This window comes from Ambystoma mexicanum, chromosome 6p, assembly GCF_040938575.1.
Source record: "Ambystoma mexicanum isolate Mex_15411 chromosome 6p, UKY_AmexF1_1, whole genome shotgun sequence".
Classification (NCBI taxonomy): Eukaryota; Metazoa; Chordata; class Amphibia; order Caudata; family Ambystomatidae; genus Ambystoma; species Ambystoma mexicanum.
The window spans coordinates 382,568,380-382,593,964 of record NC_090935.1 but is presented as its reverse complement, the minus strand read 5'-3'; the positions used below and the strand labels follow the sequence as shown (position 1 = coordinate 382,593,964).

Here is a 25,585-nt window from a genome sequence, read left to right as displayed (position 1 = left end):
ATCATGTGACTAGGTTGCTGATGCAAAGCATCAGCACCCTATTGTTATTAAATGCGGGCACATTTAATAACAAAGAGGCACCTGCTGCGCCTTCTCCCACTACGCCAGCTTGGGGAGCCCTTGAAAGACACCCCGAGCTGGTGTGGTGGGGGACTATTGGCACCCTGGGGGGCAAGGCGCCCGGGCTCTCGCCCGGCCCGCCCTGCCCTAAAGCCAGCCCTGGTGCAGAGTGCTGTGGGTGTGGGGGAGGGATAGGCAAAAACAGGAGATATGAGGCCTCCTCATCTAGTGCAAAGGGGATGTCAATTAGGGGTGTCCAGAGGTAGCCCCTGCTACCACTTGCAACTCCTTTGCGACCTTTGACACTGCTTCTGCTACCACTGGTTCAGGGATCTCAGAGGTAATGCCAATCTGAGAGTAACGAGGGATCGTCAGAGCCCGGCTTAGTTTCACTGGTCCTTCTCACCGTTTGTCCTGCCTCCAGCTCCTCAGCAGTGTGTTGGCTGCTGTGTGACTTGGGGGAGGGCCTAGGGCAGATAGCCCGGTTCCCACCTTTGGCACATTGATAAAATGCGGGTGACGTGGGCTCTGGAAAATGCGTGGAAGGGATATGAGAAAAGGAGCGTGGATCCTGCTTGCTTTGCCAGCGCCAGAAGGTGGAGGTGCTGCTGGGCCTTCAATTCTGCCGAGAGTGGGACCTGCAGACCTACTGGAGGTAGGTGCTGGTTCAGAAGCGAAGGCCTATCCATCACGGTTTCAGCAGAAGAAGCAACGCACTTCTTTTCACTCAACCAGCCCTCAGACTTCTTTCACTGAAATGGCTTCAAATATGTGTGGGAAAGCAACCTACATAATTCCCTTCTCATGCTGGCCCGGTTCTGTCACTTAGGACATGTTGTAGTGCTCCGGGCCATACAGGCAGCAGTACCATTTGCCCGCGCGTGTTTGAAGCTTCTGCTAGGATTTCACCAGGAGACGTGGGTAGCGTTTAATGCACAAGAAGAGGACATTGCTTGGAGCTGCTTGCTCAAGTCATGGGTCAATGGCCTTTACTCAGTATTGGCACTGCTGGATCCGGCGCTCTCCAATATCGGGATAGAAAGGCACGTCATTGCGTCTGTTGCTACCTCAGTCACCCACGTATCTGCTCCTCTCGTAAGGAGTCAATGGATGGATACTGGGGCAACGCACTGGCCTTGCAACGCACTGGCCTTGGAAGCAAGACGCCACTGAGCAACACAGGTTCAAACCCTGGGTCGGCGCTTAGAAACCTCTGGGTATCAAGTGCGTTATAAATAATCAATTATAAGTGATGCCCAAGTGAGAAAACTGATACATAAAGGCAACTATGTAAAGAGCCGTAAGCTCATCAAGACAAGCACATGCATGACATTGCAGTCACTGCGGTGAATGCTGCTGACCTCGGTCGAACCGAGTTACGTGCTGACCTCGGTCGCCATCCTGCAGGACACAGCCCTTCATCCCTGTGAGGGCTGGTGCTACCATGTGTAGCACTAGAGTGAATGTTAATAACACCTGCTATTACAGTGCTTAGAAGTGGGACGAAGTTTCATGAAACATATTATAAAGCAAAAGGTATAGTTAAAATGAGGCATCTAGCAACTAAATGGCATTTTCTTAAAGACTCTGAGTGATGAGGGAGATGTGTTGGCCAAGAAATCTAGGGTGTCTGGTAAATATTATGGGCCTGATTTACAAAAAGGCTTTCAATGCCCAATGGGACTTTTTCATTTAAACGATTGTTTGTAAATCAGGCCCTATGGCTGAATGCTAAGCAGTCTCGTGTGTAAGGATCAACCGTATCAGTGAGCCTCATTATATGTTGGCTGGTGTGGAAATAACGTGCCGGTACTAATGTATACCAGTACGCTTCCGCACCGGCCAACAGGCAAGGAATTACCTCCAGCGCAGAGCTAGAGGTAATACCAACACCCTACTGGCAAAAATTGCCAGTCATATTGGCACATCATGAATGTGGATTAACATCATCACCCCGGCACCAAGTGCCGTTAATGGTACTACCATTTGCTGGTACCCTGGTGGATTTACCGCCAGGATACCAACATGGTGGTAATGAGCCGACTCCTGGAAAATACCCCTTGCTGACACTTGTGCAAATACAATAGTTCCCGGGATATTTAAAAAGGAGGAGCGCGTGGAAAGAATCATTTGTTGTCGCTTGCTAAATGTATTATGAGATAGTATTATCGTGGGGGGGGGGGAGGGGGGAACAAAAATGAAGCAACTCATTTTATTTGTAGCGTAGCACGAGCAGGACAACACAATTCAAATAAATCTAAAACAAAGGGCAGCTGTAGTTTTCATTTCTGTTTCCAATTTCCTTATTTAGTGTTTTTCCACAGTGCGTATTGCTGATCTATTTTGAAAAAAACACAGTACTTGCTGCCGGGTCTTCGATGTTGCCTGGGCGAGGATTGGATCCGGCCTGTTCCAAGCTGTTTCCTTGACCGCAGTGACAGCAGCCATGACACCTCCTTTCCCAGGATCCCTGAGCTGCTTATCTCGCGTAGGAATGTTTTTGTTAGATGTCATAGCTCTAAATATTCTAACCATAGAGAGCCTTACATTTCTCCTGTCTGGTCGCCTTCCTTTTCAAATAGGGTGCACGTTTCCTGGCGAGCACAGCAGCCATTATGTACAAGCGACCTCTTGTATTTTTTATTGTTTTGTACAAAAATACATAGAAATAGGGCGGGTACTTTTTCACTGGGGCTACAAAGCAATTATTCATGCTGGGCACTACGTACATGCGTGGTGTATTAAATTAGCACGGCTCCCTATAGAATCCACCTCTATTTTACAGGTGTAAAACACAGGTGGAGTCTACATGGATTCCAGCATTTCCGTTATGCGGGCAGAGAGGCAGCCATATTTGCAGCATGGAGCTGATGGCAGAGGAGGGAGCCGACTTTCCAGTTCCCTGCTGAAATAAGTGCTGCAAATGCATGAACATGGCATGGAACATACTTCACAGGAAGAGCGCGTGTCTCCGCCTGTTTATTCCAAAGGGCCCTTTTTTACGGCCCATTTATAATGACCTCCTTGTCTGTTCCCACTTAAGCTTCTTGTTCCACTAGTTTCCTGATGGATTTTCCTAGGCCTCCATAAGAGGAATTATAGTCTCTCCTGGCACCTCTTAAATCACTATTCCCTTTATGATACGGGCCCTGCAGCTCCATGAAAATAAGCAGAAAATGCAACAGAAGCCCTTCAACAGAACTTTTCCATTTTCTTTGGCTTCGGGGATTGGCCGTTGTGCCTGGAAACAGACACTCATCCTTCAATGTCTTAAGAGGGACACAGTAGATCTTTTAGTGTCGGCAAATTATCAGCCTAGGTTTTAGCAGCTGGCTCAAGCGAAGCTCTTGAAGTTTACCGGATGTGCTGCATCCATTCCAAGTGGGGTCAGGGCAGCAAGGAATGGACTCTGCACTGGTGCCACCATTTCATAAACTCCGCCAGGGCCAGGATTCCAGCTGCAGTCTTGCCTTTATCTTGCCTTTATCATGTAAGACCCATCAGTGTCTTTTAACAGTGTGAACCATATCTTGCACATTCAGGTACTTCAATTGCGGGTTGATGCCACCCGGTGTCTCTCTTGAGGCCTATGGCTCTGCCTCCGCAAATCCCAGTTCCGAGAACACAGGCGTATGGCCAAATCAAAAGCAAAGAGGGATCCTTGGAGAGAAACTAGGGAAAAGCCCTGGATCAGATGAAACAAAACAAGAAGCGGAGATGTTTGCAGCTTTGCTGGAGTCAGGAAGGGGAGTCGTGGCTGGAGCTTCAATGATGCTGAGGGTGGGAGATGCAATTGTACAGAGCTCCTAAAGGTAAGGCCTACGTGTGGGTGGGAAACAGTTACTTTGGGAGCGATCTTACAATTTGGCCAAGCTGCGGTGTAACACCCTCATTCAATTCAGATATGAGCTGGCCACAAGTCGAGGGTTCACACCGGTGGACAGAGACCCACCACCTTTTTGAGAAGTCCCCCCACTTTTTTCAGAGGGCACCTTGATATTCTAAATTCCGGTGACAGCACATTCAATTGATATGTCAATGAGTCCCCCCACGTTTAGGACCTGACCCCTGGATGAAACGTCAATCAGGACAGTGTCACGCTGCAAGGCGGCTCCTGAATGCTTGTGAACCACCCTGGGCCACGTTCTCTTTCAACAGACCAGTTTATCCTTGTTTTCTAAGTTAGTCAATTAGTCCCAGTGCATTTTATTTGGATTTACAATATTTACACGTTAAAGATAACATTTAAGACGCACACCAAGCTAGCAATTATAACTTTCACAGATTAAAGCAAATGTGGCTTGCAAGACTACTTGTAAATCTTAAAATTTGGTGTGAAGTTGAGGACTTTCAGTAGGTGAGCAGTTTTAGCATTTGATGGTCATTGAACATGTACTGGTTCAGATACTGTATTTTCATTGGTCAGCATCTGTCTTTGGTCCTGAAGCCCAAAGAGAAGAAGGGACGCAAGGGACAAACTCTCTGGGCTTGATTTGGCTGGCATATTATGGAAGCAAGTAAATACAGCATACACATGAGGCTCAACATTACATATGGTACCTCATTATACTGAGAATATGAGGAATTAACTGGTATTGAATCACATTTCTGGAACATGTGAAGCTGCATTTCACATAAAATGGCAAAAAATTAGACATGTAAGGCTGACCAGTTCATATGGGTACATATGAGGCCATGGGCCTCATTACGACCTCGGTGGTAGCCATGCCGCTATTGGCGGCATGGCTGCCGCCGAAATCGCGTCTGGGTCCGGGTCCACAGAATGAGGAATTACCGGGCCATTCTGAGTTCGGAAGGCCTGGTAATTCCTCCCTCCAAGGACCCGGACCCGGTCCTTCCCCATTCCCATTTCAGCCCCCATAGGGCTGAATGGGAATGGGAGAGGGAGCAAACAACGGGCCATTACGAGTTGGCCCGTTGTTTGCTCCCTCTTCCCCTCACGGGACCCGGTAAGCACGCCTGGTTTGACCAGCCGTTACTTCCTGGGTCCCGCGAGGGGACCTCGTAATGAGGCGGTACGGGGTAAACAGCGCCAGCACCTTTTACGGCGCCGTTAACCCCGTACCGCCTGGGTCGTAATGAGGTCCTATGAGTACATAGGATGGCATTACTGGGACTTTTGAGGCTGTGCTAGACGTATGAGTGCAGCAATTGCACACGTGAGGTTGGAGACCCTCTGCATTATCCACATGGCTTTCTGGGGCCTGGGAGCCTGCTACATCCAACTCTCTTTCCCCAAATACTTCCCTGCTAGAGACCTTCGGTCGTCTAGCTCTACCTCTAGGCAGATCAGGCGCTTTTTCAAGCTGAGAGTAGGGGGTAGAGCTCTCTCCTCTACAGGTGCCTCCCTCTCGAATGGCCTCCCTGCCCCTCTCAGACTTGAACCGGATCTCCTTAAGTTCCAGAAGCTTCACAAGACCTTCCTTTTCTCTTCTTCCTTCCCTCTCCCCCTCCCCTGCTAATATCCCTGTCTTCTTCCTGACTGGCTGGCTGGTTCCTTCAGAGTCTTCAGGGCACCAGGCCATCCCATTCCAGTCTACCCCTGCGCTAGGTCTCCCTGGACCACCCTTCCCCTCAACCTGCACTTGCTCCTCCAGGCCCCTCCACCCTGCACTTGCTTGGCTGGGCCTACACCACTGTAGCCCTTTCAGCCCCTTAGCCCACACTTAGCTTGTGGATCTTCCTCCCCTCCATTCTACTTTCCCCCAGCTCTGTTCTCCTGCCTCCCCTGGCACTCGATTTCACATGGGCCCCTTCGCCCATTAGCGGCACTCCCCCCCTCCCATCTACCCTCAACGTACACATTTTGAATGTCACAAGGCCTAGAAGGACCGTTTTTGTTTATGTCCTCCCTTTCCCCCACCCTTCTCTCTTGTTGTGCCTTGAAACACTTGTGTATAGGCGCATTATAAATAATCAATCAATCAATTAGTACACTCTGCACATGGTTTCTCATACCAGGTACATAAGTCATTAAGAGACATTTGGCCCTCATTAGGACCCTGGCGTTAAGGGTTTAACAGCGCCGTAAAAGGTGTCGGCGCCGTTAAACCCTTAACGCCTTACTATGAGGTCCCTTTGCGGGACCCGACCTTAACGGCTGGTCTAGACCAGCCGTGAAAGTAGGGGCCCGCAAAGGGACTCTCGAGGTAAGTATGGTACCGCAATTTGCGGTACCGTACTTACCGCCTTCCCCATTCCCATTATGCCCTATGGGGCAAAAATGGGAATGGGGAAGGGCCATGGTGACATGGGGAATTACCGCCCTGCCAACCTTGGAATGGGGTGGTAATTCCCCATTCCGCCATGGCGGACTCCGGCATCGACCATGGTGCTAATAGCACCATGGTTTTCCGCCAGAGTCCTAATGAGGGCCATTGAATTGTATTATTGGAGCCTTTGAAGCTGGGTTCGGCATATCATGGCAGAAATTAGACACACAAGGCTGAACAGTGCATGCTGTGACGTACACCGTACCTGCAAGACCTTAAGGGATGATTAAAAAAACTTCTTTTTGATTGCATCGACTAATTTATAATCTTGCTGATTGATTCACTTCGTTGCTCTGCTCTCCTCTTACTTGCTGCACTCTGAGGCCCCGGGGGCATGTAGCGCCTTACTGAAAAACACAAATAAATAAATGAATAAATTAGGTGCACTGGGTGACATTACTGGGGCATTGAAGGCTTTTTGGCAAATGATGGCAGCGATCACACATGTGAAGCTGTACATTATTTATGGCCCCTTAGAACATGCACGAAAGGCCTTCACTGGCATAGAACAACATTGCAGGGACATATAATGCTGGACTTTGCATATGATGGCACTAGTTAGAGAAATGTGATTATGTCCTTTGCATATCGTCACTTTACCAGATGTCTGACACATTAACGGAAATTGGGTGGGATTACTGGGGCAATTGAGGCTCCACTTTGCACATGATGAAAGTAACTGGAATTGTAAGGTGTACCATACTTATCATGACTACACCTCGCATGTAAGGTTATAACAGGCGCACCATGTCGGTGTCTGCTTATGGGATGTTGTACTTGGCATGCTGTATTATGGCAGCACCTGGGAATGTGCGGCTTCACTTATATAATTAATGTGTTTGACAGGTGCAGCTAAAACTGATATAAAATGGCAGTAAGAGTCTATACAGGGCTATAGTGGCATATATATGGCAGTACCCCTAGTCTATGTTGGTTCTACTAGATGTACTCCTGTCATACCGTGGCCTCATCTGTGGCGTATTAAAGCAGTACCCGATTTTAAACATGGTTAGTAGTTAAAGTAGTCCTGTGCCTGCTTGAGGGCCCATTTGTTATTTTATGAATCTTAAGCTTTTGGTCAATTTTATAATCTGCGAGTCACTACATATAGTGTTATTTCCTGTGATGGGTCAAATGTTATATGGCACCAATTGCTGTGATGACATAGGGTGTGTGCTGTCACTTTCGCTACCCCTAGCATTTTGGTGAATTGACGTCACTGTAAATAGCAATGGGGTTCCTTGTCCCAATTTGGATTTGTGAAAATGCAGATCGGGATCATGAGGTCTGAGACAGCGGCCTAAATCCATGAGTTTTACTCTGGGCTCAATTCACTGTTGTACGTAATAGACTAAAAGAGGCCTGCAGTAAGGGAGGTGATGTGTATATAAATTCTCTCAGCACGATTCACCCTGCTGGTGGGCTGGTCATTTCTGCGGTGAGTCTCATAGGATTTAAAGTAGCGTTCAGCTCATAATCCAAGATCTTGTGTAAAGAATGGCTATTCTACATACTCGAATTGACCTGTGTACATTGCAAAATAACAAAATATACTCCAGTAGGAGAAGAACCACTCTGCAAATCTAAAACTCGTACATCAGAAATTCATTGATTGTAATATCAAACAGAAAAGAATGGCAACTGTGGCTGACAATGCAGGTAATAATACATTCTGATAATCATTCAATGCTTGAAATGGAGATAACTGGGTTCACATTTCCTAAAACAGAATACATACCTTAGGTGGACATTTGAAACCAATTCCACTGAATATTCTACAAACTAATGGGTGTACACCCCTAGCCTGGCCTTCTACAGGCTCATGTTGAGCTGAGGTGGTGGATCTGAACACTCTGACTGAATGATATGACACACACTGGACATCCTTGCAATGATATGAGGACAACATGGCAAATTCACTGAGGAAATTATTGTTCACTACATTGCCCTAGATCGATCCACAACTTTTTACGCTCATCATAAAACCAATACATTTCACAATAAATATATACGTTTCTTGTTCCCAGTGCCCAAGATTCCTGAAGCAATGCTAAAGCCACTTGCACAATTCTTGGGTGGGTGGGGGGAGCGATCTCTAGACCTAAAGTTCTTCATACCATATGCTGAGCTTCCTCTAATAATTATGGAAAGACCCTCTGGGTTGGTTCATACATGTGGAGAAGATGGAAGGGGCTTTGAACATTTGACTCCATTTCCAAAGTTATAGGGTGCTAAGCCCAAACTGGCCAAAACAAAGAGTTGAGGATGACTGATATCCCCTGTACTTGTGTTTACAGTAGAAATAAGTTTGAAAAAATGCATGATGTTAACTGGAGTATGACATTAATAATATGTCACCCAGCTATGTTGCTATACAATCCACTGTCGACTAAGGGTCCTACAACTGATGAGAGCCTCTTTGTGATTTTCCCCAGTGAAGAAAGACAAAACGAGAGGAATGTATACTGAAAGATGCCCTTGGTCTTCTGGAAGTGGAGAGACTGCTTCTCTGGAGTTTGCATGGGAAGCAAAGAACATGCATCCTTGAAGACCAATCACACAGTTTAAGACTAGACCAAAACCGCTGGTCTTTCTTATTTGTCAAAAGTGTATTGCTGGAGGACTGTAAGGGATGAGAAGACGTATGCTCTATTGCCACTTTTTGCAACAGGCTTTGATCTACCACATGACCTTGTTTGAAACTCAAATTCAGTTGAGGAGTTTGTTCTGGATTAGTGGAGTGGAAAGTTCTATGTAAAAACCCTTTATTCTTTCTAAGACCCAAGGCTTTTGGGAAATCTTCCTTCAATTGTTTATGGAATGTTGTATTCAACCCCTGCCATTTCGATGGTAAGAATGTAAAGGTATCTTACCCCTGAAACATCTTGAGCTGAGTCTGCATTTGGATTATCTGTCTCTATTGAATTGGCCTCTTTAGGGAAAGAATCCTTGCTTTTTTTCAGGGGCAACATTGTGCCATTACCACTCCTGGAGGGGCCGTGAAAACCAGTGGATTTTTGTGTTCAACCAACCGGCCAACTAGGCCCTGCTTCGGTCAGCCCTAGCGAAAATTGTGCGATGAAATATTTTATTCATGGTGTAGTGGGCTAGTTATTGCAAGCTGTCCCTTCCCCTGCCTTCAATAGAGAGAAAAAAAAACAAGATATAAGGTGAGAATGGGCACATTTCAAACTGCACTTTGAAGTCTCCTGAAAATGCAGCTGTAATAAAGATTAAGATTGTTGGCGCTAAACAATTAGGTGCCAGATAGGGCCTAGCATGAAGGCATTAGCATGCAGAAGTAGCGTGCTTTAAAATAGAGTAGATTAGGTGACATGAAGGTGTGTAGAGAAGTAAGGGACTCACAACACAAGTACAATAGTAGACTGCCAGTAGATAAAGTATGCTGCATAAACATAGGAAGGGATGACATATGACAGGCATGCATCAGGAAATTGGTAGATTGTGAAGTGAAGGTGTCCTGCAAGGATAGAACGTGACAAGCACAGTAGAGAATAAGGGCCTGTAGCTTTAAGAGTGCCTCACAGCAAGCATGCTATTGAAATAAAAATAGTTAATTCAAGAAAATCTGTAGTGCTGGACGATGGCTGTGTCAAAGGAATGTTCATGGCCAAGAGAACTTTAAAGGGGGGTGTTCATAAAGAAATAAGATATCAGTGTCTCTGGCAGTGGCCGTTCAACCATTTAGGTCAAGTAGTTATAATAACACAGTAGATGGTTTACAAGTCCGTGGAACAAGGAGTTGCCTGCAAAATATCTTGGTAGCTGGCAGATGAATGTCTCTGCACTCGGCTAGGCGTAACACAAACGCACGGATGCAGCGAAATCACAAATATATGCTGTGACGAAAATATTATGTAACAAACAATAGGGGTGCCCCTATGTGCAAGCGTGAGTTGGGGCAGAAAATAATGCTAAAACAGAACCAACAGAAGGGTACTCATGCTGTGGACAGTCCTAAATGTTGTCAAACATTTAAATGAAATCTCCATAATGAGTTTAAGGATAGTGCTAGCAAAAACAGTCACTAAGGGTAAACCAGAGAAGAAGTCTAAGGGGTACTGGCAATACATTTATTTATTAAGAGCACAGTTTATAGTTACACAAAAAATTTTAAACAAAAAACTAAATAAAGCAATTGAAAAAAAATGAAGAAAGACATAAAACATAACATTCATCATATATACATAAAATACAAAAGAACAACATGTTCATCAGATAACAAGGTGGATTGTTAGGGGACACTTAGGGAAATAAAACAATCCTTGCAGGATACATATTGTGTCTACAACATAGAAACTACCAGGGTGTATTATAAATTACCCTGGTAGGTATAGGGAGAGAGTATTGAGTTAGCTAAATGTGCATAGTTGTCTGCCAAACGACGAAAACATTAAACATGGTCAAAGCAGCATGAATCATAACAATAGTTATTCATAATGTGTCAAGGCAGGATGGGGTATATATTGGGGCAAGACAGGACTTGGCAATTGAGCGAGGAATAACTCTTTCAAACTCTGAGACATCATGGCAGAGATAACATGGGGTATTTTATTTCATTAAGAACTGCAAGCAACATGCCTGGTCTTCTCCCCCGATTCGCATCCATAATTCGTTATACCACGGCAGTTCAAGGCCAGTGTCACTGCATGTTAACTGATAAGCATATGTCCTTTTCACTGCAGAAGTAATTTAGAGCCTACACAAATAATATTCAGGCATGATGACGTAGCACATTTTTATGGGATATTTTTTGGGTGGGATCTTAGAGAAGGAGTTATGCAATCATTATTTTGGAACATATAGAATTATATATAAAGCTTATCAGAGGGAACCAATGACCAGGAGCAATAGGTTTTGATAACTAAGTGATCACAACGACATCAGAATGACTATATAAACTGCTGTTTCCTGTTGAAATGTTGGAGAAAACCTTGACTGAGAGCTTGGCTGTTGATCTTGTTTTTCCCCCAGCTTTACATTGCTAAAAAGGCTGGGTTGCCCTGCATTTTGCATACCACAATCCCCTCTGTGTTATCTCTGTTATTGAGAGAGGGCTATGCTGGTTCTGGGCCCCTGTTTCATCGGTATTCTGTGCTCTATCCAAGGAGGAAAATCTAGAGACACAATGGACCACTTCTCTGTAATGTTCCTCCACAAACAGAAATCTGACGGTCCCTCTTGGTAGTCGAAAATGTAATTGCCCTTTAAATCCTGGAGTTTAACTAAGGGTCCTACCATTTCTAGTAGTTTATCCTGACAGGCAACCCATGCCCTGCTCATCCCTTTACTCAAATAATTTCATATTTTGATAACGAGAAGCCAAGCCTGAGTGGACCGCTGGAGTAACTGCATTAGACCTTCTAAATAAGAAAACATTCAGACAGTAACTCCAAATGTAGAGGTCTCTTAGGATGGTCTCCTACAGTGTTGCACTAGGTGGAATACTAAGGTAAGAATGCCTTCGCTTGTGGGCTGTCATGGGTAATAAAGGCCATTTTCCCAAATTAATTGCAGTTAAGAGTCGAGTGGGACTTTATCAAAGTTGGGTGTAACGTCCTACTTGGTATTCTGACTTCCAGGGGCATTGTGATAAACCACATAAATTCTGTATGGGTGATTCTTTAGAAAATTGGATATAAATCATAAATTGGCATAAAGCTAGGTGTAAATAATACCACATTCCCTATCGGTGACCAGCCTGATCTACATATACATCATATCATATGTGAGACAGAAAGTATGTATATTTAATATTTAACATTTAATAAAGTGCATGTAAAAATACATAAATGTTTACACAATACACACGTGACTAATTATTTCCACACCAGAGAAGTCAAAATTCTCCTCATGAAAACGTGGAGATACTAGAATAACATGCATGCATAACCGTCATACAAATACATGGATTCAATACATAAAATACATAAAAGCACATGGATGCTTAAGAGCACATCCACGCAGTGAGCAGTATGCTGGGACACAGGATCCTACAGGTCTGCTACCTCGTTTCTTACAGTATGATGCTGTATGAACCAGGCATGCATGTGCCGCCCATTTCTCCCTTCTGTGGGAGTATGTGGGAGTATCATGAACATGCAACAGCAAGTGCTTGACCCGGTAGTGGAATACTTAAGGGCACTAGAAGTGCTGCGTGCCGATGAAAACAATAGCTAAACCAGATACGACATTAATTAATGTGCTTAGGCGAGAAAACTCTTGTTACTGGGTGCTTGCTAGTTTCGACGAACTGATCGTCTTCTTCAGGGCTAGTCTTCCTCTGAACTGATACTATGGAGGTACTCGTGTGGGTCAGGAAGGATATCCAATAGGTCCCAAACTTTAAAAGGCCAGCAAGAAGAGGCAAGTCTTTACTGCAGTCTCGCCACGGTATATGGGTAGAACGAAAATCATCTGAGATGGTTTCAAGTGCGTGTATATGCCGGAGACTTTCCAGATAACTACTCGCTGTTGCTTAGTCTCTGGTAGTTCAAATGAGCACTACGGTTCTGGGCTGTGGACTGTGCTCTCATGTCCATGCAAGTCGTGCCGTGATTCCTGCACTCCTGGTGTACAGTGCTCAAAAGCTGGACACGATTGGTCTTGCAGTCGGCATTTACTAAAAACCAGGGGCATCATGTCATGGATGCGAACCACAAGTTGCTGGTACCCATCCTCCCCTATAGCTTCTAACTAGTTATGTTAAAAGAACGGCTAATGGGTGGAGGGTATTTTTTGTTTGGAGTGCTTCTCACTTGTCTTTTTTGAAGGGGTGGTCGTTGATGGAGGTGCCCAATTCTGTCTGTTCCTTCCTGCAATGTTTCTGGTGATGCCCATGCTAAAGTGTGCTCTGACCTGCAACTGCGTCTCTTGATCACCCTTCGAGAAGGCTGACGGTTTCTTCAACTCCCAGTCTTCAAAATGAAAAACATCCAGGGGGTCAGCAGCCACCTAAGAGGTGGTTGCAATAGAAGTAAACTTGGTTTCTCCTTAATAAAAAATGTCTTTCCTTTCTTTTTGTGTCCTTCAAAGCCTGCATGACGGCACCAGGCATAGACGTAATGCGGTGGACTAATCCTTTTCCTTTTAGTTTTCTCTTAGATTGGAGCAATGTACGAGGTGAGCCCCAGGGAGGCGAATCCGTGGAGTGAAGAGTTGTTTGTCCAGAACAGTTTATGGTAAGTGGCCCAGAGACTAGTGTGAGGGCTGCGAGTGCTGAGCATGACACAGGATTCGTAAACGAGTTGGTCTAATCTTTTTCTTTCTTGTTTTCATAGGTACCGCTGTGGAAAACGCGATGGTCGTCTTGAGCACAGAAGACCCACAGAGCTCAGCCCTGCGCCAAACAGGATGCAGGTAAGTGTTCTTGCATCTTTCCAGGCAGGGTTCCTGGAATAACTGACAAGGCGTGCCGATGGGTGTTGGTTGCCTTAGATAGGCTCTGGAGCACGCTCTTGGGAGGGTAGCTCAGGCACAACGGGCTCACCTTGGAAGCAAGACGACACGTACCAACCCAGGTTCAATTCCGGGGTCCACGCTTAGAAACCTCTGGGTATTAAGCACGTTGTAAATAACATATCATCTCATATTTTATGAGCTTTTGAAATGTCGTGGTGTCCCGTAAGTGTTCAGTGCAACGCCTCCCAATGTGTCTGACCTGCCCGACCCATCAACCAGATATGCATTTTGCTGGCCTAAGTGCAGTGCTTCTCCCCTGGCTCCCAGCTTGTGTGTGCAACGGCCTGACTCATTGTGGCCATGACACTGGTGGGCTCTCACCATCACGGTATGTCCCGCCACTGAAGGTATTATTACTATTAGTACCCACAACAAGTGGGGAGCAACTAGCGGCAAAGATTTCACTATAAGATCTCGGATATCATGGCTTCAGGCGCTACCTATCATGGTTTCAGGGCACAAGGCGTCCGCCATGCAGATCTGTTTAAAGGCTCTATTGATGGGGAGAACCGTCACCCTGAGCCTACTAATTAGCCAGGCTTTGTGCTTGAATTTCACACACACACAGACCTCAAGTGGACAAGCAGCGTCACTCATCGGCTAAAGGATCCAGCTCTGGTTGGATGCTGCTCGTGGATATTAAGGTCCTCATCCATCTTTACAGGGCTTCTACAAATACACAAGCAGTTTCTATTCTGCTCTCAACCCAATCATATATTATTGAAAGTACAAATCTGTGTACATGACCAAGGTCAATGCTGTATGTACCCACCAACCAAAGTGACCTAATATATTCAGCAAAGATTATTCCAAGTTCCACCATTCCCCAAAACTAAAAACATTTGAGGACTTCAGTGACCAGAGAAGATATAATGTAAATCGATTGATTAGAAAAGATATAATGTAAAATAGAAGTTGGCCCTGCAAGATAGGACCAGGACAGAAGAGACGTTTCCATGTTTTAAGACCATAGGCATCTAACCCATGCCCCTATACATATAGGAAATGTGACAGCTTGATATTTGTATTTTATTTATTTGTATAGCGCACCAGGCCCGAGGGCAACCAGGCGCATCATTTAGTTACAGGCATGGTAAAATGGAGCATTTGAATAGAGTATACATATATACAAAATGATCAACACGTAATTACAGACATGGTAACATAAAGCAGATGGATATGATATACATAATGGCCAATTATACAGGAAATATACAATGTGTAAGAGCAGGTGGTAGCAGTGAGTCAGTGATGCTGTTGTAGTGACCCTGGGCGCTATGAGATAGGGATCATGGCAAGTCTTGGGCAGTCAGCCAAGCTGACGCTTTGCGCTTGAATGCCGGGAAGGAAGTTTCTGCTCTGAGTGGATTGGGAGCGAATTCCACAGCTTGGCTGCTAGGACTGGGAAGCTGCGCCCACCAGATCTTTGCAAGTTGAAGCGTGGGACAGAGAGACAGTTAGATTGGGCACTTCTGAGTGGTCTTGCAGCAGTGTGTAGAGCAAATCTACAGGCTAGGTAGCTAGGGGCTTGATTGGTGAGGCTTTTGTGAGTGAGCACGAGTGCTTTTAGGGAGACTCTTTGGGAGACTGAGAGCCAGCGAAGACTTCGGCTGGAGTCGGAAATGTGGAGGTTCCTAGGAAAATTGTGCTGGCTTGATAGGAAACATGTGCAAGGAACCATAGTATATACTTCTCATAGTCCTAGGTCCTTCACTTCTCACGTGCACATGCTCACATGAACACAATACACACTTTCCATTGCATTTGATCATCACAGCCTTGAACTCCAGTATGCTTCCCTTTCTTTCTCCTGCGTTCCACCATGTTCATGGAAATTGTTGCATTAAACATCCACTCTCAATTTTCACCATGTCTCACTAGCTACCTAGCAGGTATATCATTTGACAACATTGCTACCCTTTTCTTTATGGTCCTGCATAGGTGCAATGTTACAGTCCACAGACCTGATGCAGCTTTGACTCTCAACTCTGCACCCACGTTTGGAGTAGTCTGGGTTTTGTGCATAATTCATATTCGATGGTCAGTCAATTATTTGTGTTAGTGCTGTGTCAGCCAATGGTAGTTTAAGCAAGGTCCACTGCTAAGATGACCCTTATGGGGGGGGGGCGGAGGAGGGTCTCTCAAGCACTAAAGGAGACTATAGGACAGGAACTTGCATGTGCGGGCATGTACCTATATACTGTATTTCAAACCGTATATTATTCAGGCCTACCTCATTTATCTTGCTTGTGATATCTACTATGTTTGGAAGTTGTGACTCTCAAACATTATACACCTTTTAAGTATGCATACATCCCATTGTTTGCCTTCCAGGACATCATTGCAGCAATTTAGCTTCTAGAGAAGGGGTCTGCAACCTTTGGCTCTCCAGATGTTCTGGGTTACAACTCCCATCATATCTGACTAACAGCCAAAGCCATATATCATGGGAATTGTTGTCCGAAACATCTGGAGAGGCAGAGGTTGTAGACCCCTGTTCTAGAGTATGTGACATCTGTTCAGAGTATGATATGATATGTTATTTATAACGTGCTTAATACCCAGAGGTTTCTCAGCGCAGACCCGGGGATCGAACCAGTGTTGTTCCACATTAACTTGCTTCCAAGGCGAGAACGTTACTCCTGAGCTACCCTCCCGAGACCATGGGGAAAAGTATGGGGAAATAGTAGGTTCCTTTTGGGTACTAGTAATTCTGAGGAAATTTGAGTCTTGGCAGAGGTGTGGCAGACTAAATTGACCTTTAAGGTTTAGCTTGAGTGAGTGTGGATCCTAAACACAGGTCTAAAAAACATCAAAAAAGGCAGGGAGAGCCAGTTTCTTTGCGTTTCGATTGATCTTTGGGGATAAATTATTGATGTGGGTTTTAATGGAAGTTGCAACATTTTGTCATATGGTTTGTTTTTCACAAATTGTGTGTGTGTTTGCTAGACTGGAAAAATAGTGCCTTTAGCTGAGGTTCACATGTTTTTCATTCCTTGTTTGACTTGCATGTGTCCCTGCTGCTCACCCCGGAGCTCCATGCTGTGTCCTTACCCGGCTCATGCACAGCAGCGATGCCATGACTTGGATGTGTCCCTGCTGCTCACCCCGGAGCTCCATGCTGTGTCCTTACCCGGCTCATGCACAGCAACGATGCCTTGACTTGGATATGTCCCAGCTGCTCACGCCGGAGCTCCATGCTTTGTCCTTACTCTGCTCATACACAGCAGCGATGCCTTGACTTGCATGTGTACCTGCTGCTCACGCCGGAGCTCCATGCTGTGTCCTTACCCGGCTCATGCACAGCAGCGATGCCATGACGTGGATGTGTCCCTGCTGCTCACCTCGGAGCTCCATGCTGTGTCCTCACCCGGCTCATGCACAGCAGCGAGGCCTTGACTTGGATATGTCCTAGCTGCTCACGCCGGAGCTCCATGCTTTGTCCTTACTCTGCTCATACACAGCAGCGATGCCTTGACTTGGATGTGTCCCTGCTACTCAGCCCAGAGCTCCATGCTGTGTCCTTACCCTGCTCATACACAGCGGCGATGCCTTGACTTGGATTTGTCCCTGCTGCTCACCCCAAAGCTACATGCTTTGTCCTTACTCTGCTCATACACAGCAGCGATGCCTTGACTTGGATATGTCCTTGCTGCTCACCCCGGAGCTCCCTGCTTTGTCCTTACTCTGCTCATACACAGCAGCAAGGCCTTGGAATGTTCCTTTGGTTTTCGTCTCTATTTCTCTCAGCAGATCGGAAATGACTGCACTGTCACTGCCGCTGCACAAGAACCTACCACATTTAGGGGAAAATACAGTTTTATTGACTTATACATAGGAGCGGGCTGCTTTACGATTAATCCAGGATTATTAGCCTGCACAACATATAACATATAACATTTGAAGGGTTTGCATTTCTCAATGTATTACACAGAGTTATAGACACTATAACGCATTTTTCGCCCTTCATTGCCCTAAAAGCGATCACACTGGTAGGAAGTCAGGTTTTCCTATGCAAGGAGGCTGCTCTGTCTAGCTAGCACAGGTAGGGTTGTCATGAAAGTCCTTCTTCTATTTCCAGTCCCAGAAGAGCAACAATTGGTGTCTCTAACCCACGAGGTCTAATAGTCAATGCTACTCTGATGCTGTCCTCATGTTGAATTACAGTGTACAAGGATGCAACGTCAAAAGTCAGCAAAATGAAATCACTTTCCCAAGGTATGTTAAATAATCTATTCAGAACATCTCCTGTGTCCTTACCATAGGATGGAAGACTGGTGACAAAAGGGAGTTAGAAAAAGTCAATCAAATTAGACATGGGTTCAGTTAAAGAACCAATATAATTAAATTGGCCTACCTGGAGGAGAAAATGCATGTTTATGTACCTTAGGTAATAGGTGGCTATTTTGGGGTATCTAACAGATAAATATTCTTATTCTTCTTTATCAAGAATGCCACATCCATACTATTTATCCAACAGTTGCTTGAGGGAAATATAGAATTCATTAGTAGGGTCTTTTAATAGCTTTTTGTAACAATTCCTGTCTTTGAGATGTTTATGTTCTTCACTTACACAGTCATTTCCCCCAGAAAGAATTACATTCCCCTCTTCATCAGAAGATTTGATTATCTAATTTTGGTTCATTTTGAGGTCTATAAAAAGATTCAGATCTGAGTTAAACAGGTTGGATCTGGACAGTGTAAGCCAATTAATTTTTTGCAAGCCCGATTTAATGGTATTTGATAATTGTGAAATTGCTTGATCTTCAATCAAGGGGGTATTGAAGTAATATTTGGGTTTGAAATGACACTGATGACAAAAGAATTCATAATCCAAATTAAAAAATTCCAGAAAATTCTATGTCAAATTTCTTTGTTTAATGCTGTGAGGCATTTCTGTGCTTCAGTCTCTCTTATGCTCACATTTTGTGCATCCGGTATGGGAGACGGGATGATATTATCAGAATAGAAAACATCATATTTATGGAGACGCAATTTGACAACATTGATTAAAGTATCCGATAAGTCTAAATTGTGGACGGGAACAAAAGAAAGTCCTAATTCCAGTAGTTTATTTGTTAGATCTTCAAGGGGTGTGTCAGTTAAATTCATGACTGTATTTGCCTTTGTAATATCCATTATAGTTGTTTCTTCAATTGTGTTAGCATCTGAATCTGGTATCTCCCCCGAGTTTGGTGTCTTCTTCCTCTGTCCCTGTTCTGGTTTCTTCCTCTGCCTGCAGCGTCTGGTGCCGGATTTCTTTTTGAGGGTCTTTTTGCTTTTCTATTTCGTTGTAAATCATTCTCATCTTGTCTAACAAATCCTGTTTACGATGACTGTGTGGGGATCCTGATGGGCTTTCTTCTTCAGCTGAGCTGATATCAGAGGTTTCAGGAAATGAGATATCCTTAGCAGCATCAGGCGCTACTTGAGTTGATGTCTTATAGAGAGTCATATTCTTTTAGAAAAAGTGTAAATTCTGCTACTCGTATATTCCTCACAGTCCTTCTGGAATTTTCTAAGTTTTCTCCATCGTATTTCATCCTGGTAGTTGGATAGTTTTTCACTTAGGTTGCTCATAAAAGACTTGACCTTATCCTGGTCATGCTCTTTAGTTAGTTCCTCTGTCAAGATGTCAATGTCCTCAATTAATTGTTCATGACTGATCTTTGCATATTTTATTAGGGTATGTAACATGTTGTGAGTATTCAGTGAGACCCAATTCCCAATCTTTGACAATATCATAGTTTTTTCCTTCATAGCTTGGGAAAGTAAGGATGTGTAATTAGTTACAACATACTTTTCTGATGGCTGGCTTTATCACCAGGCAAAGTTCAAGGGTTCATTTTCAATGGAACAATTTACTTTTGCATCTCAATATTAAAATGAACAGGCTTAGGCCAACATATGCTAATCTCTAATCACACTACAAACCTCAAGCTATTGGAATTTTCTGTTATTTTTTAAGGGTCCCCTGGAAATTTGCCACAAGGGTGTCACAAGGGTGGAGGCTGGTTTTGGTCTGGGTTGAAACCCGTGTCAACTTGAAGTCAGCATCATTTCAGACTGAAAGAGTACGGCAAAGCATGCATTTTCCTATGTTAAATATTTACTATAACATAAAGGTAATTCAGAAAATGGAAAATCTTCATGTTCCAAATGAGTACCATTTTAGGATAGCGTCTTTAGGGCATCTTTCTCTGCAGAAATTACTCATTGTTCAGGAAAACAAACCAATGCATTTTACCAACTCAACAAAATGTTTACAGCTAGTACAGTACATTGTATTACAAGTTGGATTGTTGGTGATTTACAGCCTGAACTAACACAGTGTTAAACCATTCTTTGAACAGAAGTGCTACAGAAAAGCAGTTAAATCTCACTGTGTTTGCAATACACTAAAGTTTCTTTTTCCAGCCTGCTCCACCGTACTACCCAATGAGGAGTTCCCCAAAAGTATTTGCTCCAATCAGCAGCTTTGTAAGAGGCAAGTCAGGTGCCGGTCTTTCCATTTACCAGCCGCATAGTGATTTGTAAGGGTCGGTTATAGAGCTATGTTGGGCTATTTTATGTACACTTAGGCTATGTTTGGGCTACTTTTGATGACAGATCTGATTTTTAGTCCTTTCGAGATTCCCAGTCATCCCCTCCCAGCTCTCTCTGCCCACATCCCCCCATCAAGAGGGGTCATACACATTTCGGTTTCTGTGGTTCAGGAGGGTTTGTTGATACCCTCTCCATGCTAGGTTGTGACACCTTACTTTTGCTGGTTGGGTTTTGTTTGGGCTAATGTTGGGCTTTTTTTGGCAGGTTCTCCTGAGGCTCCTTTGTTCTTCATGTATTCTGCCCTGAGCCAACTACCACCACCCACCCCCACTCTCTCTACACCCACCTGCTCCCCCACCAATCCCCCACTCTCTCTAACTCCACCCACCCCTCATGATCCCTACCCACACTAATCCGGCCCCCCTTCTCTCTACGTGCCCCACTCCCTCTACATACCCACACACATCCTACATTCACCTACCCATTTTACCTCCACTCTTTCTACCCCCAACCTCCCTCACACCCAACCCCCATCTCTCTACCTAATCCCACCACCCCACACTCTCTACATACCCACCCTCTCTATACAGTCAGCCAAAACCCCCTTCACCCTATCCCCATCCATCCACCAAACACCTATTTACTCTACCCCAACATCACCCCAATCACTTTAACCCCACCCAACCTACCCCCACTCTGTCTACCATCACCCTCCCTAACCCCACTCTCTTGACCCACAAACACCCCAACTCTCTTTGCATGCCCACCCTACCTTTACCTCGACTCCCACCCACCCAACCAACCCCCACTCTCTCTAACTGCACACCCACACCAGCCCCCCCCACTCTTTCTACCCCACCCACCAAACCCCCATTCTCTCTACCCCCAGCCACCCTACCATACTCTCTCTACTCACATCCACCCTAACCTCACTTTCTACCCCCAGCCAACCACCCTTTTACTTTATAAAATGTATAACACACAACCAATGACCCAGAGGCATAATGACTCACTGTGGGATGTTTTTACCCATGCATCCAAGCCATACCATAAAACTGTGCAGTACTGGCATGGAAAACATCATGATGGCCAGAACTCCCCAGAGAGTGCACAGGGAAAACATGAAGAATAGGCTGCCACCCATTTTTGCCTATGTTGTGAGCACAGGAGGGCACTGCCTAAAACCACCATTGGGCTACACACACAGTAGCCTGAAACCATTGGGAATGGCAATGCTGATTGCCAAAAGGCAACTCAGAACTGTGGGGAATTCATTTTCTTAATCCCAAAAATGGTTGCAATGCCGGTAATCACCACTATCAGAAAGCCGGCGTTTTAAAACCACCAGACTTTTGTGTAAAACTGAACAAATGAAACAAAACCAGGCCAAGGAAAGACTTGCTCAGAGGTGGACACAATGTAAAACTATATTCTGAAATGACTTGAAGGAAGTAATTATTTAATGTATATGTAAAAAGTTGTAAGTTTGATTTAAACTGGGAACAAAAAGTGACATTTAGCTGAAACCTGGCTTAATGAAACTGGATTCTGCCTGACAACTACCCCCGACAGGAGTTGAAACCTGCTCAACCACTCTTCCCAGGCCTAGCGGCATCCTGCTGCCCCTTGCCAAAAGGAGTTGACACCTCTCTGATTGAATTAAGGGAGGGGACCTGGGGACTGCAGAAAGTTGAACAAGAACCTGTCCTTGACTCAGGCAAATGTTATATTGGGGGCATCGTAAAATAGCTTCCTCTTGGGAGAAATTGGGGGGAAGCTATGCCTCTGTGAACAAGCTGGCTTGGGGGAAGTGGATAAACCAGTTATTCCACCATGTGATGTGGGAAGCCACACCCCTTTTTGACCAGAGCATACTTTTAAAAAAATAGATAACTCATAGTGCGGACTTGTCAGAATGATATAAGTAATATCATTATTGTTGTGATTTTTCTGTGCACGTTTTAAGAGGTGTTAGGACCCTGTGGTGTATTCTGGGGGGTTGCTAGCGGAAAATAGGGTCTCACTCCAAATGTATGCATGTTAAAAATATGACACTTTATCATCTGAAACCCATCTCCCTGGTGCACATTTGTGTAAAATCTGAAAAGGTTTAGAGGTCGTTATCTGGATGAAAAGGGGAGAATTCTGTCATCAGTGGACACGACATCGTACAAAGACAGGGATCGGATGGTTTGGTGCTACAGAAAATATGTAAACTGGACCTATAATATTAGAAAAATGGTACATAGATAAATATGTATTTGGGTCAGAAATAGATTTGTGTGCAAATTGACCAGGGGAGGATCCTCTGACCCATAAACAGACCTCATCATGATGACAATCCATTTCCTTCCCCCAATCATGGGAGAGGGGAGAATTGGGCCAATGACAAGTAGAGAGGGGCAGGCTTAGCTAGGCCCAGGCACACAACCATTTTCAAAACACATAAAAAGAGACTGCTGGGACAGGTAGAGACATTCAATTCCATTTGCTGCGGAGCATGCTGACCGACGACTTCACATCCAGAGATCCAGACTTCAAATCCATCAATCTCCAGAACCTGTAGCAGAAATTAACTCCAGAATTTGTAGCAGAGAGGCCTGAATCCACCAGCTGAATCCTCTTCAGCAGGCCTCAAAACCAACCAAACTATTCAACAGCCGGGCAAGCTGTTTGAATTTTTGCCAAGAATTTTTGCAAGAACCTGTAGCAGTATCCAGAAAGCAGTGCTGTATCCGGAACCCGAGAGAACCACAAACCAGACCGTTGTGAGCAGATCCGGTGCTGGACAGACCCAGAGAACAGAGCTGACCCAGATAGCCGGGACTTCAGAACCACCCGCCGGAAGTCCCGTCCAACCTGACCAGACCGTGACGAGGCCTATTTCAAATTGATATTGTGAGTACCTAGCAGAACTGTGCAGAACCAATCTCTTAGTTAAAATAATGTAATCCAAACTATTTTAACCTAAGTAGAACTGCCTCCTAGAAATCGTGTCATCTGTCATTTTTAAAGCTGCACAACTGTCACCTGTCAATTCTGCAGCTGCAAGCTGTCACCTGTCATTTTGAGTTTTACTTTAAATCCGAAAATCTACCTTTATTAAATTGTCCGTATCTCTTGAACCATTTGGGCTAGGAACGAAATGTAACTTTCATCTGAAAGCTTAGAATCTAGGCTTCCTAATCCTTATACTTTTCCCGTAATCGCGAGACACGCACTCGCAAAATTTACCGCGATTTGTGATTTGGCCAGATTTCTTCATCTGTAGAAATCAGCAGCTTGTTGCTTCTCTTTGTTAAAATCCGTTTGCAACCTGGTAATAACTCATAGGGCATTGCTAAAGTGAGCCTGAACCAATACCAACAAGCATCTCTCACTCACCCTGAATCTCTAGAGGGAATTAAAAGCAATTTTAGCACCTTTTCACTTCCTTGCAAACCACATTAAAGTAATTCGCCTGTGTTTAAAACTCATCCCTGTTTTCTCTAAGCTTGCTGGGGGAACTGGAACTGTGTATTGCATTATAAAGTGTGATTTGTTGGGATTCTTGAAGACTGTGTGCTCTCCTTCCATTTCTTGTATTGCATAGGGGGGGAGTGAATTGTCAAAAGAAAAAGTGATCATATTACCTTTTGCTAAAATCATAACAAGTTATTTCTGTACTGCATTTTATTCCACCTTGCATTTCCTTGAAACCATCAAGCATTTTCAGCTACCTCATCCTCTACACTACTCCTAAGTAACCAAATCAGTGTACCCCTGTAACATTATCCATTGTTGATCACAGTCGTATTCTGAAGTGTGATATCAGTTATCAATTTATTTATAAAGTGTGATAGATATATATTGTTGAATTGTCCAAATAAACCTTTTAATTTGCAAAACAAACCTACTTCTTGGCTCAGTGGGGTCAGGGGGTTTCTAAGAGGGGGGTGTTATACAAGGATTGTCATCCAGAGTACTGAACTGGATATAAAAATACATCAATAAGGGTTTTCCTCAGCATCCCAGACTAAGCATTGACTTAGCTGTAGTGTTGATTGAATATCGCTTACAAAAGTGGGGGCTCGGAGCCGGGAAATTCTGGGTTAGATTTACCACTTGTGCAGATTAATGCAGTGTGTCAACTGACCAGATACACATATCCGGTTAGATCACCACGCTGTTTTACACTATGAAAGCATCCCTCAAAGGAACGCTCTAAGGAAACGGTCTGTTTTGCAAAATAAAATACAAACTTCTGTAAGTCAGGAAGGAACTCAAATTCCAGAATGACGACCTTGGTAGATATGAAAATAGCCAGAGAGCACATCTTACATAAGCTATTTGTGAGAGGTGAGTGGACTCATCAGGACCAAACGGTCTGGTTGCAGGCAATTGCGCAACAGGTCACTGAAAAACGTCCAGATACATGGATAGATCAGGGTCCATTACATGTGGCCCTGAGTGAATTATATATGGCTTCTAAGGCCAAAGATGAACACAATAAGATTGCCAGGATAGCGGCATATTTGTATCTATATATGAGAGCCATGCAGGACAAAAGGCCCAATCTGACCTAGTCTCTTCTGAGCAGAGGCTGCATGGGAGCCAGGAGTCAGAAAATGGCAGCAGACAGTACATCACTAAAATAAAGGAGGATATGGATAGGCTGCAACAGGAAAAGGCTGACCAGGATACCAGATTTCTGTCCTTGCAGAAGGAGTACCAAGAAGGTTTGGACTCCCTTCTGCAGAGCCAGAAAAAGCTGGAGCAACAACTGGACTTCAACAGGGCATGCACAGAGCAGGTAGCCACCCTGCGAATTCGATTAGACAGAGAGAAAGAGGAAAGCAATACATTGATTCTGAAAGACCTGGATACCCAGGCAGAGTTTGATCAGGAGTGCCAGAAAGCTGGTGCCTTCCAAAGGCAAAGGGACGACCTGGCGGCACAGATGCAGGCTCTTAGTCAGGAAAGGGATACCTTAGGCCAGGAAGTCTGCCACTTAAAAAGGAAAATGGAAGAAAATCACCTGGCCCTCCAGGGGCTGGGTGACCTCCAAAAAGAGCATATGGGCTTGCTAGATCACACCAGGAGGGTGGAGGAGGCTCTGGCAAGAAAGGAGCAGGCCAGTAGAGATGGGACTGAGGAGGTTACCCTCCTGCAGCAGAGACTGGCCCAGTACTCCAGGACCAATCAGGAGGCACAGAGAGAAAATG

General features: G+C 44.7%; 1 long non-coding RNA gene across 1 annotated transcript in view; it reads right to left on the bottom strand.

Moving 5' to 3' along the window:
* Positions 1–25,585, bottom strand: part of LOC138510921 (uncharacterized) — a 60,587-nt gene that overhangs the window by 15,083 nt on the left and 19,919 nt on the right. The window contains exon 2 of the long non-coding RNA XR_011280467.1: positions 6,559–6,700. This is a non-coding gene — a long non-coding RNA (uncharacterized lncRNA). The remainder of the gene's footprint in view (positions 1–6,558; positions 6,701–25,585) is intronic.